Source organism: Cyprinodon variegatus, unplaced genomic scaffold (assembly GCF_000732505.1).
Source record: "Cyprinodon variegatus isolate N-32 unplaced genomic scaffold, C_variegatus-1.0 Scaffold244, whole genome shotgun sequence".
Taxonomy (NCBI): domain Eukaryota; kingdom Metazoa; phylum Chordata; class Actinopteri; order Cyprinodontiformes; family Cyprinodontidae; genus Cyprinodon; species Cyprinodon variegatus.
Genome location: NW_015150697.1, coordinates 250,338 through 259,765, shown reverse-complemented (window position 1 = coordinate 259,765; position 9,428 = coordinate 250,338). Strand labels below are relative to the sequence as shown.

The window sequence follows — 9,428 nt, the reverse complement described above, 5'->3', positions numbered from 1 at the left end:
CATCTCCTCTTTTAAGCGTGTTAAATCCCAGATTCCCCGCACCCACAAGCGACAAAAAGGTGGTTGGTAGTCGCTACAACATTCTAAAAAGCTTATGGCAGCATTTTTTTTCTAAACTTGATTTATTGATCAACTATAATTTTTCTGATAGTAAATTCAATGTTTTTCTCTTCACAGCTAAAATGTTATGGACTGTTGATTATGATTTGGTTGTCAAAAGTTAATACAGCTCCCCTGGGGATGGTTAAAGCAATGTTTTTTAAACACCCAAAGCCTGATGAGAACATTATTTCCACCAAAGCCTTTTGGCCAAGCACCTTTAATACAGATTACAATGTACAAATCTTGACTTGTTACTTGTCAGTCTCAACGTGGAAGTACTGTGAGAGGAGTTCTGATTTCTTGTACTTAAAAATAAACATGCATTTTGTCAGGCTTGGCTGACCACTGCCTTCAGGGTCTTCACACAGCCAAGATTTGAACTAAGCAGAAATTATGCAAAGCATCGACACGTATTACTCAGTTTTAGCCTTGAAAATGTTACTTATAACTTGTAACAATTGTCTTTGAAGTAGCTTTATAAAAACATTTTCATAGCAAATATTTTTGAGATCACTGTATTATAAAAAGTCCTTGAGAAACATGGAATACAATGCAGAGATTTGAGAAAAAGAAAGAAAGGCAAACTGACAATAAAGATGGAAAAGACAGCAGAGCCGTTGGCAAAGTCAGCACGGCCACATAATAGGACAAATGAACTGCTGTGTAGAGACATTTAAACATCTCAGAAAAAAACAGGGGAAAGAAATGTGACAGACAATATTTATCCATTCAATGTTCACTCTGAAAATACTATTTTAAACAGAAGTGTAACCAATGATATCTGTACTGTATAATTTTATAGTGGCCGACAGGTGCACCAATGTAACGAGCTGCAAAAATATGTGTTATGCAAACTCTAAAACACAAAACATGCAAAAAAATGCAAAAGAAAAATGCTGCAATCGAAAAAGAAATAAGCTGCAAACCAGAAAAAACATGCAGCAAACTGAAAAATGAGCTTCAAAGAAAATAAAAAATAAAAAATAGCAGCAAGCGTAAAAACCAAAATGCTGCGATCAAGAGGTGGGGGATCTGGAGTCATCAAGTCATCTCTATCTCATACAGAGTGAATTAACCCGTGCAGATTGGACTCATCTGGTTCAGTGACTGGGCAGAACAAATAAAACATATAGAGATGACTGGTTGACTCCAAATCCCCCATCGCTGCCGCACTCACAGAAAGAAAATGATGCAAATTGCAAAAGCAGCTACAAACTTTAAATAAACAAAGTGTTCCCTACCACTAGAGAGAGTTGAACAAAGAATTAATTTGTTTGTGTTTGCTGCATTTTTTTTTTTTTTTTACCTGTTTGCAGCTCATTTCTTTTTTGTTTACGTCTTCTTTTATATTTGTTTTTTCTGGTTGCCTGTTATGGAGTTTGCAAAACACATGTTTTTGTAGCTCATTTTGTAATATATTGCATGTTTGCACCATCAAATGCGAGTTCATTTATAATAAAGCATAAGATAAGAGATAAGAAAGTACTGTAAGGTTTGAGCACAAACATAAAAAGTAGTGATTGATTACAATTCGTGTAGCATTGAATATTTCAGAAATTCATGTATCTTTATTGTAGGGTTAATGAATTCTGGTTTTATTTATCAGCATTATACATCAGAAAAAAGCAAATTTTTGAATAAGGTGGTGATTTATCACCATAGAGAACACCAAATGTTTTGAAGACAAAAACTGGATATATGGTTATCTTTGCCTCTCAACCTTTTTTTAACCATTGGTTTTAAGAAAGCAGTAAGAAATATAAATCTTTAAGTTATTATTTAGGGTACCCAAAGGTAGTGAGGTGGAGTAATGCCAAAAAGGTATTTAATAAATAATAAAAATCCAAGACTTACAAACGACTGAGAAGCCAAGGCGATGAACTTCATAGAAACAGGGGCAAGAGATTTGAAGTAGGAAAACCATCAAAAATGGAAACTAGTGAAATGAACGGAGGGGGAGGAAAGAGAACAGAATAATTTGTAGTTGAAAAAGGAGTCAGATTAGCACAATTAACAGAATGCAGAATGGCTAAACCAAGGAGCTGAGGGGAAATTACAAATGACATCAGAAAGTAAGAAGGAGGTCTAAAGTGAAAATGCAGAGATCTTAAAAAATCGAACACTAAAGACAAAGCTGAAATCTAATTCATGCTGAGTTATATTATGTGCCTGTAATGGTATAAACATACAATGTTATTGTAATTTGTGTGCTCTAAAGGCCAATTAAACGATCATAGTATTTAGTAAGTTAGTTTAGCTCTGTTTTCATACAGGTTAAATATCTTTCCTGATCTCTTCTGTTACTATGAAAAAATCCAAGAAAATATTATGTTAGAATTTTAAGTTTATGTTTTGCTAATTACAATTTCTGTTTAGTAAAATAGTGTAGTTCCTGAAGCATGCCCAGTTCCATATAAAGAATACAACCATGTAATATGTGAAATTTTGAACAAACACACCACATACTCCCTAACAGTGACAGACCAAGTTCCTTTGCCTCCGCTTTAATGTTTTTTTTTTTTCTTGTTTTCACATCATACGTGAATGGCAGGGAGGGAACAGAAAATTGGCAGCCAGAAGTGACAGATGAATCCAGTTCTTGGCCTAAAGTGCTCATCTCATCCTAGTTGGCATTTTAGAGACAAACTGTCAGTCATTCCCTGCACTCACAATTCATTCTCATGATGGGGCAAAAGAAAAGAGTTCTACATTTTTCTCTGAACTTCCTTCACAAAGACAGAGTCCAGATCCAGAAGATTTTTTTTTTTCAGAAACATAAGCCCCGCTTTTTTCAAGGACAAAAAAAATCCTATCAAGGGAGTCCAATTAAACCTTCTCCAGGAAATAAAAGAGCTTGTGACAGACAGTACAATCTTTTAACTGATATCCCTTACATGTCATCCTCAATATCATTCCAAAATGTAATTTTTCTATTTCCCAAACAGAGAATTAAGGCTTTTTGAAATTATTCATGGATGCAGAAGAGAGCAAATCACAAGCCAGAGGGATGTGTATACACCTTTATTAACTTCTAACATCTTCAAATGAGCTTTTTTTTGGGAGGGGGGATTACTGAGTTCCCGTGTGCTCAGCCATGTTAACTTTCCTAATCATGGATGGATTCTCAGAGGATGAGACTGTAATATAACCAATTATTCTCATTCCTGCTGCTAATGATGACAGATATTAGCTTTGTTGATACAAGACATAATATTTCTACATAACTACTGAGCCACCAATAAATAGGAGTCCCTCTCAGTCCTTTTATACTAACATATTACAATTCAACAAATATATTTGCTGTTCTTTGTAACAGAGATGTTGAAAATACAGTTGCTCATGTTGCTTTATTTAAATGCAACTTTAGGTGCATAACTTTTTCATTTTTCATGTGTGTATAAACAATCAATGTTGACAAATGTGAGACCACCATTAATCAACTGAAAAATGATTAACACTTTACAAACACGTGTTGTTTCCTCCCTTTCAAAATGACATACATGTATCGTTTAATTTTTCACAAAAAAAGTGATAAAAAAAAGTACTATGATATGAGTGGATCAATGAGTTAATGGTTATAAGAGGTGTGAACTGATGTTAATTTGTCTTCATCGCATTACTATTTTCATAAATTACCATCATCACTCAAGTTAGAAGTTTCAAGGGATCAGTTTGCTTGAATCTTAAATGTATATCAGGATTTTTTAATGTTTGCTTTATTTATTAATTCCTTTTGAAAGTCTACTGATAATATAACATGCAATTTAATAATCTAGATTTAAACCTGTGATTTGAGAATTTGAAAACAGATTTGATAACAGTGAACCAATTCAAATAGTAAATTAATACATTTATCCTAGTATTAGTGTATGATGTACTTATAATTTGAGCCTTTATATATAACTGCTCACCCATGAGTGTACTAGAGAAAATTTGTCCAACCGAGTGTTTTTTTTTCATTGTATTGAATAAGCTGATAATTCCAAAAAAGAGGGTTTGAAAGAAAAATACATAGAAAGCATGCAATAGAGTGCAATAGTCAAAACAACAAGTAAAAGTCTGCTTTATGAACTGCAAATTTAGTTGCAAAGTCGAAGAAAATTAAACTTATCTGTATAAATCCTTGGTATTTAGCTACAGAGTTGGAAACTAATTTACAGCAGAATTGTACTAATTTGCTAAGAACATATAGTGATTAAATTTGGTATTGAGGGAAGTGCAACACAGACGAATGTGATATCTAGTTTCAGTTTGTGATGTTTAACAAAATATTCCTATTTCTCAGGTTTAACAATCTTGTATCAGAAATATAACATGAAGAAAAGCAGCAAGGAAACTGACTTATTACTTTGTTGTTTTATTGAAATTGCTTAATTTCATGTTCATAGACCGACATTTATGAAATAGAGCACATTTTTATTCAATGTACTGTAACTAGATGCCCAAAGAAAAATGTAATTCATTTGAAGTGTAAGTAAATTATACTATCATAAATATTATACAACAATACATGAATTAATAATACAGCATGGACGTCACTGAGCATTAAAGTAAAAATGAGCTTACAAAAATTAAGCAATTAGCTTAGCATTAAATATCATGAACTTGTCTATGGGCTACATTAACAACTAAAACGAATAATAACGAATGATTTTAAAAGTTTTTCAGACTCCAATAATTGTATTTTGACCACTACAAGCTAATGATACTTAGCATCCCTGCCAGCCCCCATGTAACTAATACTTTATAGACAGAAACTGGAAAACTGAAAATGTCAAAACGTCATTTTAGATGCCCTTCAGAATGATTACCTTCTTTTTAGTATATCGTTTCAGCTGTGTTTTTGCAACATGAAAGCAAGATAGTATCCTCCAAGGATGCTGAATATCTTCCTGCTACTTTGTTTTGTAATATTACAAATTTCTGCATACTAAACAGAGAGACGGACAGCCATTATTGTTTTGACGTTCTTTTCTCAGTTTTGCTTGAGGACAATACCATTAACGTTTCTTCCAGTGTTTGACAGGGAGTCAAGAGAGTATCTCCCACCACTCTGCTGGATTCCTGCATCCTTTATTGCTTGTTACTTTAGGCTACTGGCATTACTGTGTCTTTGGTTGACCTTACCAGATATTCATTTATCTTATTACAAGCAAAGTGGTTCTTATTTTGGAGGTAAAGCACCAGCTTTAAAGATACGTCCTTTATCCGGAAAGCAATGTAGTACTGTGGCTTTTATACTTCCAGGACTAAGAGCAGTTTGGTGCAAACAGAGAAATGTATCAGGCCTAAAATGAATCATTTGCTGGTTTTTGTTTGGTCACAGATGTAGATATCAAGGTTGCGCACACACATTAAACATAAGGTCAGAGTACAAATTTGATCCTAGACTTTAAAAATGCTGCCTGTTCCAGTTTCGGTCATTACAAATACAACATCTAAATGACACACACAAAAATTCCTTGGCACAGCTAACAGACATGCTTTATACAGTGGGATAAAAAAAAACATGCCACAGGGTGTTTATTTTAAGAAATGAGCAATGTTTGTTTCATCTTTGGACAGCAAGACCTAAATCAATTGCACCTTAATTTCAATGTCTCTCACTGAGGGACGTAATTAGCAGACAAATCAGATCCCACATGTTCAGGACAGCTGCCAACATGACCTCAAATGCTGGCAATAAAATTTTTTTGCAAGTGTTTATCATATTTTCTGTTTTCTCTTTTTTAATGCTAGCTTTCTAGTGCTTTCTGCTATATATTTAGCAGACCAACACTTATTGTTTCTCAACACATCTTGGATAACAAAGCATATAAACATGCTATTATTTTTCACATTATAGAGATTTTCAGCCATGTCACCTACTGATATAGCTTCATGTTATATAGAGGACGGATAAAACATGTCCACCCAGAATTCAGGCCAATAAATGAAACACTTTAGCAATCCAACTTCCAATGCAGTATAACTTATTTTAAAAGAAATTAATGGTTCCACATCACATATGTTCCATGGTTAGGTGGCATAGTCACTTAGGAAAATTAACCAAAATCAATATATTTTAAAAGGAAATTACATTTTCTTGCAACAGTCATACCACTTAAAACTTTTTTGACAGCTTTTCCAACTACTGGCATCACTGGATTTTATTTAAATTACATGCAATAAATCAACAGTAGAACGTGAACTAAATGTTAAGGTAAATGTTTGTTTTTTTGATAAACAGAGGTTGAGTGTTACTGAATAGGAACTGCAAGGAATCAAACCCAGATGGAACAATGCGTCTTTAGGGCAACCATAATCAATGCAAATACAGCCTTTATGGAACAGTAGGAAGCATAAGGTTATTGTTGAAAGAGAGCTATACGTAATGTTGCCTGGCAAAGCACTATAGGAGATATGCCAAACATTAGGATATATAAGATGCTCTGGGCAGAGGAGACTAATATTAAATAGACTTGTCCACATGCAAAATATTGGGTCTGAACATTATCCCAAACAAACCATCAAATTGTAAAACAGGGTGATGGCAGGACAGTGGTGTGGGTATGCTTTTTTCATTAGGTACAAATATGGGTCGGACAAATACAGGTCATGGAAAGGTGGGTAAAGCTAAATAAAGGGTAATCCTGAAGGAACCTCCCCCAAAAAACATGACACTAGGGTGGAAGTTTAAAAAATCCAACTAAGAAAGTAGGACAGGATATGAAACGATGCTCTGAATTTAATGTGGCTTCAAAAAAGACACATGTGGCCTCTAAATGTGTAAAGCTGCAAGAGAGATATCCAAAACACTTGCAGCTGTGGTGGCCAGTGTTGTGCCTGAACGCGTTCATTGAACGAAAGTTCATGAACTCGTTCATATTTTGGGCGAACGTGAACTGAACGTACTGCATTATTGCCTGATGAACGTTTTTGTGAACTCGTTCATTCTGGTGTCTGTGAACGGCAGCTCTCTCAGTTCAACTCCGTTCAATAGGTTGCCAGATTTCTATAAAGCCCTCCAGGCGAAACCCCGGCTAAATCACACCGTAAACAGGCCTTAATATGTAGCGGGAAAAACACCCAATCTGGCAACAGCAGCTACCAGCGTCGTAGCCTACAGCCGCGTGCGTCATCAAAACAAAATGCAGCGTGGAAGCTACAGCAGCATGGAGGCGACTTAAAACAGGTTTATGACCAGGTGGTCGGTGAGGATGATGGCAACAAGTTTGCCCGCCGGCTTTCAGTAAAAAAATCCGCACTTCAGTAACCTTAAATTCCTACCTCAGCCTGGTCCCTCAGTTTGTGTTAGTAAAATCTTCTTGAGCGGAGGTCTTCAACAGGGGATCCGCGACCCCTAGGGGGTCTACGGAGGTACTGCATGAGGGTCTGCATGGTTAGTTGATATTTTTATATTCCCCCCCCCTGCATTTTTTCCCCCACTAATTGAAATGTCTTTAAATACTCATTAACATGAAATCAACACACTGTAGTAAACAGATAAATGGAGACAAAAGATGTCTTACAGTCATCAATACACACATTCAGCGACACACAGGAGCTCTTTCAAACTGGGCACAGTTTCCTTCACAACAACCAGGAATCAGAATCAGAAAAACTTTAATAATCCCAGGGAGAAATTAATTTCTTTACATTACTCCATCTGTAATAGAGTGACTTTAGGACACAATTTCATACAATATATATAGTTAGGGGGTCCCCGCTCCATCTCGCCATCAGTTTGGGGGTCCTTGGTCTGGAAAACATAGAAGACCCCTGATCTTGAGGGTTTTACTATCCATGTAACTTGTTTGTTAAACCTGCCTGGTATAATTTTCCAGGATTCCATTATTCCTTTTTAGTATGTATTGAAATGGAATTTCAAATGGAAAAAATTATTAAAATAAAAAAAAAACATTTGCACCTTAAAGACTACTTTCCTGTTTTTCTTTTAATAATTACTCATAAAAAAGACCATTCAAGCAGCACATTTTTCCTGATGTTTTTGAGAATATACTGTAGGGGTGAAAGCTGCAGCTGCTACTAGTGTGAAGTGAATGGACAGCAACAAAGCGTTAAAGCAACAATGGGGAAATGCTGTCCCCTCAATGCTAATGTAAACCCTGGTTGGATAAGGTTTCAAAACTGGATATGAAGATGAAATCTGACGCACAGTTTAAGAGTTACAACTGATAAAATAATTGCTGTCTGTGGTTCTACAGTAGGCTATGGTGTAATTGAGCAATATATGAAAAAAAAAAAAGAACTATGAACTAGTTCGTTTTTTGGAATTGTGAACTATGAACTGAACTAGTTCATTTTAAAATGTGTGAACTGAACTTTGAACTAGTTCACGTAGAAAGAGAACTTTCCCAACACTGGTGGTGGCAATGAAATTGTGTTATACAATATATTGATGAATACAATACTCATTTACACCTTTGGATTTTTACTTGAGAAAAAATTAAAAAAATTCTTTCCAGTTCACTATTTAGCCTTGCTCTCCCTTTTAAATTTCAACAAATTACACTAAGGCTTGTGTTTTTAATGCTTGAAAATTGTAAAATGTATGATCTTTGATTTCCTTGCAATGCTGATAGCAGAAGTGTAATGCTGCAGAAAATATTTGATTCTGATCGATAATAAAGGATTGTCTTACTCACCAAATGAAACAGCATGTCAGAATTGAGCTGTGATCCCCAGGTAGCCTTTCAAAGGTTTGCTTCCCTCAGCTTGTAGGGACAGATATTCACTATTGTCCGAATCAGAGACCGGTGCAGCCACAGTCGTGATTTTACAGCAGCTACTTTAATGCAGAATTCCAGTCTGTGTGAGACAAAATGTTTGTAGTAAACAAGCTGATAAGGAAAGGTCTTGAAGTTTAGGCATGTGTGACTGCCTTCTTCTTCTACCATGTGTGATCACCCCATGCTAGTTTCTGCCTTAAATCCTTGTACCCCACAGATATTATTGACATAAATGACAGCCCACAGTGATAGAAAGAAAGTACTGTTTGTCTTCTCTGTGGAACACTGCAGGTGCACCTGTGGCTCTGTGCCCATGTGGCTGACCTCGGAGCTAACAGCTAATTGAAACAGATGGGAGATTTGAGCAGAAACCCTGAGGGCAGCAGCAATAAAAGCAGATAAGAGGAACCTAACATGTTGAGCCAATAAATTGAAGATCAGGGGCTCGTTTCAAAAAGTAGGTTTTTTCAAACTCAGACAGAAATCCTGAAATCTGATCTAGACTTAGGTTGGAAACTCTAAATTTTCGGTTTCGCAGCAGCTGCTGTGAGTTAGTTTAATTAACTCAGAGTTGGTCCTCAGTGTTGAGCATGT

At 35.6% G+C, this 9,428-nt stretch overlaps 1 protein-coding gene across 1 annotated transcript in view; it reads right to left on the bottom strand.

Moving 5' to 3' along the window:
• shank3 (SH3 and multiple ankyrin repeat domains 3) overlaps positions 1 to 8,906 on the bottom strand; it is a 285,728-nt gene extending 276,822 nt beyond the window's left edge. The window contains exon 1 of the mRNA XM_015381921.1: positions 8,751 to 8,906. The gene's annotated coding sequence lies outside the window, so the exon portion shown is untranslated. The remainder of the gene's footprint in view (positions 1 to 8,750) is intronic.
• Positions 8,907 to 9,428: the final 522 nt, after the last annotated feature.